Genomic DNA, 4,557 nt, shown 5'->3' with positions numbered 1-4,557 from the left:
TGATAAGAAGTCTCACGATTTTAGCAAAGATTTGATGTATTCATTGGTTGATGATAGGTGAAGGAAAGCATGGAAGGAGGTTGAAGAAGGAGCATGTAAAGGATGAAGAGGAAGCATCGTTGGTGGCCAAGTTTGACCACCAACGTTGCCTCAAACATTGGAAGAGGAACAGAGCACTTCTCTGTAATTAACACTGATGCTCACATTTGAAGTAACGTTGGACATCCAATGTTACCCCCCAACGTGGTAATAAAAATTTCAATTCTGGAGCTAAAAGTTTTTTGAGTGACTTATGCGCGTCCATGACGCGTACGCGTAAAAAGGCAAAAATTCAATATCATGCGCAAGCATGCGTCACGCGCACTCGTAGAATGGCAAAATTTGACCATCCACGTGGATGCGTGGGTCACGCGTACGCGTCGAAAAGCCAACGTTGGAGTCCAACGTTGCCTCCAACGCCAACCTCCAACGTGCGCGATGCCAAATCCAGAAATTGAAGTTGAAAATCTTCGAATCGACGCGTACGCGTCAGTGACGCGTACGCGTGGATAGAAAAAAAGCCAAAGCATGCGTAAGCGTGGAGCATACGTACGCGTGGATAGAGAAAAACGCCAAGGCACGCATATGCGTGGAGTATGCGTACGCGTGAAAACGCCAACGTTGGAGGGAACGTTTGAGGTCCAACGCTGAGGCCAACGTCCCCTGAAGCTATAAATTGAAAATTCTGCATCCACGCGCACGCGTGACCCACGCGTACGCGTGGATAAGCATTTTTTACCAGTATTCGCGAATGCGCAAGGCACGCATACGCGTGGATTCGCTAATGTTGGCCCTCCAACGTTGAGTCAAACGCCAATGATAGCAAGCTTTCTGGTTTTTACTGATCTGATTCAAAGTGGCATTTGAGTCAACGTTGGCCTCAAACGTTGACTCAAACGTGAAGCATCAGAGTGCCTAATTTCAAACAGATCTCTTCTCAACATCAAGGCAACCAAATGGAGCTATCTTCAACCCAATCTCCTCAAGGCTAAAAGCCCAATTCAAGGCTTTAAGATCAATAGAAGAGAGTGTATAAATAGCTTAGAATTTAAGTTAGAAAGAACTTTTTACTTTTCATTGTGAAATTTTCATTACTTTCTGCATTTTCAATTTAGAATGTATTTTACAATTCCACTTTCCATTTTGAGAGCTATGAATAACTAAACCCCTTTCATTGGGTTAGAGAGCTCTATTGTAATTTAATGGATCGATAGTAATTTTCATCTTCTTCTTCTTCTTTCTTTTCTCTTGATTATTGTTAGAAAGCTTTCGGTCTTAATTCAATTTGATAGTTGTCCTGAGAGAGAAGCTATCCATAATTGGAATTCTTCGGAGCCTTGAGAGAGGAATGAAGGATTCATGCTAGAATTGCTTTCTCACAGTGGATTAGATTGGGGTTTGGATGGATATCATGACATGTAATCCAACTAACACTTTGATCTATGAATTTGTGTGGTACAGTCAGTGACCGAACTTAAACTCTTCCCATGAGCAATTAAATCAAGACATTGGGGAATTGTTCATGCTTAGAGAGATTGGTGAGCCAAGACATTGGGATCCAATCATCTAAGATTGCCAAGCAATGTCAATGAATGTATTGATTGAGGAAGAGTTGAAAATGATTTGATCTGGAGAATGCAATATCTCCCAAAACCCAATAAATCACCATCTCTGATATACTCATTCTATTTACTTTCTGCATCTTTAATTTCATGCTTAATTCCCCGATCCCATTTAATTTTCAGCAATTTAAGATTCTGTCATTTAATTTCTAGCCATTTGATTTCTGTTCATTTACTTTCTTGCAATTTAAGTTTCCCACCAATTTTACTTCCTGCAATTCCAATTGAAATCTGATTTTGCTCAACTAGAACAATTCTCCAATTATAATTGCTCGATCTACCAATCCCTGTGGGATTCGACCCCACTCTTTTGTGATTTTTTACTTGACGACAATCCGGTGCACCTGCCAGAGGAAAATTTGTTGAGAGGCAAGTTTCCGCGTATCATGTTTTTGGCGCTGTTGCCGGGGATTGGTTTTGTATTGACAATTACCAAATTGAAGGATAACTAGATTGAGCACTCTACTTTTTATTGTGATTAACTGAATTTTAATTCCTGTTGTTCATTTAGTTTCTGTATTTTAGTTATTTTTCTTGAATTTTATCTTACTGCTTTACTTTCTGGCAAGCTAACCTACTAACTATTTGATAAATTGCACTAACCAAGCTAACTATACTCTGTTCTTTTAGACTCTACACTTGCTGTTTCTTGTACTTGTTCATTGTATGATGGGTAGGAGAAAGAAAACTTCAACTTCCTTTGACAATGAACCGGAAAGAACCTTCCTAAGATTAAGGAGGGAAGCAAGGGGAAAAAGGGTTGTTGGTGCAGAAGAAGAGGACGAATACTTTGATATAACCATAGAGGATAATATGGAGAACCATCATGAAGAAGAGGTGAACAACAATGTCAGAAGAGGTGGAGCTAACTCTGCTGGACAAGAGAGGAGAGTTTTGGGATCATACATCAACCCAAACCCAGGAAACTGTGGTAGCAGCACTCAAAAGCCAACCATCAATGCCAATAACTTCGAATTGAAGCCCCAGCTCATAACTCTTTTGCAAAACAACTGCTCTTATAGAGGAAGTGCACAAGAAGATCCAAATGAGCATCTCACTAAATTCCAAAGGATGTGTGACACGGTTAAGTCTAATGGTGTTCACCCTGACACCTATAGACTATTACTGTTTCCATTTTCTTTGAGGGATAAAGCATTAAAATGGTCGGAATCATTCCCAAAGGAGAGCTTGAAAACATAGGAAGATGTAATGAGCAAATTCTTGACCAGGTTCTATCCTCCACAAAAGGTCAACAGGCTGAGAACTGAAGTGCAGATGTTCAGACAACTGGATGGTGAGACCATTTATGAAGCCTAGGAGAGATTCAAAGATCTGATGAGGAAATGCCCCCCTGACATGTTTAATGAGTGGGTGCAACTTCATATCTTCTATGAAAGGCTGAATTGTGAATCCAAGAAGGCTGTAGACCACTCATCTTGAGGCTCACTCAACAAGAAAAAGACCATTGAGGAAGCCATTGATGTGATAGAGACAGTGGCTGACAATGAATATTTTTATACCTCAGATAGGAGTAGCAACAAGGGAGTCTTGGAATTGAACCAAATGGATGCAATCCTGGCCCATAACAAGATGATCACCAAGCAGCTTGCTGAATTGACCAAGCAAATGGAGAAGAATCAGGCTACAACCATCCACACTCAACCCTCACCTCAAGAAGAATTGGAAACTAAAGAAGGAGTTAACTGGGAGAAAGCTAATTACCTTGGAAACCCATCCAGGAAAACCAATGATCCTTACTCCAAAACCTATAACTCTGGTTGGAGAAACTACCCAAACTTTGGGTGGGAGAACCAACAAAGCCAAAGCCAAGACCACGGGCCACACAATCCAACCCAGCACAACAACTCCACCCACCAAAACTCCAACCAAAGACCCTACCATACCACACAAGAAGCCTACTCACAGCCATATTACCAAAGCCACAATATCAACTCTAAACACCACAATTTCAACCACCATTCACCACAGGAAAAATGAAAGAATGGCTAGGATGGAAGCAATGCTTGCAAACCTCTGCAAAGAAGTTGAAGACATAAAGAAATTCAAAGAAGAAGAAAGAGTGAACATGAGCAGCAGAGGAGCAGCTCTTAAGAATCTCGAGTCACAGGTGGGATACCAATCTCAAAAAATCCCCAAATCTACTGATAGCTTCCCAAGTGACACTGAGAAGAATCCAAGAGAAGGAACGCAAAAGGTGACATGGGAAGAATGCAAGGCAGTAAGCCTAGCAAGTGAGGAGGTTAGGGAAGAAGAGTTTGAGCAAAGGAATGAAACTGCCCAAGAGAGAGAATCACAAGAGAAACAAGATCTGCAACCATATGTGCCACAAGCACCATTTCCTCAGAGACTAAGGAGAGGTGAGAAAGAAAGATCATTGATGAGCGAAAAATTTATACGCTTTTTGGCATTGTTTTTACATAGTTTTTAGTATGATTTAGTTAGTTTTTAATATATTTTTATTAGTATTTAATTAAAAATCACATTTCTGGACTTTACTATGAGTTTCTGTATTTTTTTGTGATTTCAGGTATTTTCTGGTTGAAATTGAGGTACTTGAGCAAAAATCAGATTCAGAGGTTGACGAAGGACTGCAGATGCTGTTGGATTCTGACCTCTCTGCACTCAAAGTGGATTTTCTAGAGCTACAAAAGTCCAAATGGCGCGCTCTCAATTTCTTTGGAAAGTAGACATCCAGGGCTTTCCAGCAATATATAATAGTCCATACTTTTCCCAAGTTTAGATGATGCAAACTGGCGTTCAACACCAGCTCCCTGTCCTATTCTAGAGTTAAACGCCAGAAACAGGTTGCAAAGCGGAGTTAAACGCCAAAAACAAGTTATAAACTGGCGTTCAACTCCAAGGAAGACCTCTACAT

The 4,557-nt window shown here is 40.6% G+C and overlaps 1 non-coding gene across 1 annotated transcript; it reads right to left on the bottom strand.

Moving 5' to 3' along the window:
- Window positions 1-2,915: 2,915 nt before the first annotated feature.
- Window positions 2,916-3,019, bottom strand: LOC148564430 (small nucleolar RNA R71). Its single transcript, XR_015884945.1, has one exon. It is a non-coding gene; the product is annotated as a small nucleolar RNA R71 (small nucleolar RNA).
- Between the last annotated feature and the right edge of the window lie 1,538 nt (window positions 3,020-4,557).

The sequence above is a fragment of the Arachis ipaensis genome, chromosome B5, assembly GCF_059453495.1.
Source record: "Arachis ipaensis isolate K30076 ecotype BB chromosome B5, ASM5945349v1, whole genome shotgun sequence".
In the NCBI taxonomy this organism is placed as follows: domain Eukaryota; kingdom Viridiplantae; phylum Streptophyta; class Magnoliopsida; order Fabales; family Fabaceae; genus Arachis; species Arachis ipaensis.
The sequence above is the reverse complement of the archived record's forward strand: the minus strand, read 5'-3'. Positions and strand labels throughout refer to the sequence as shown.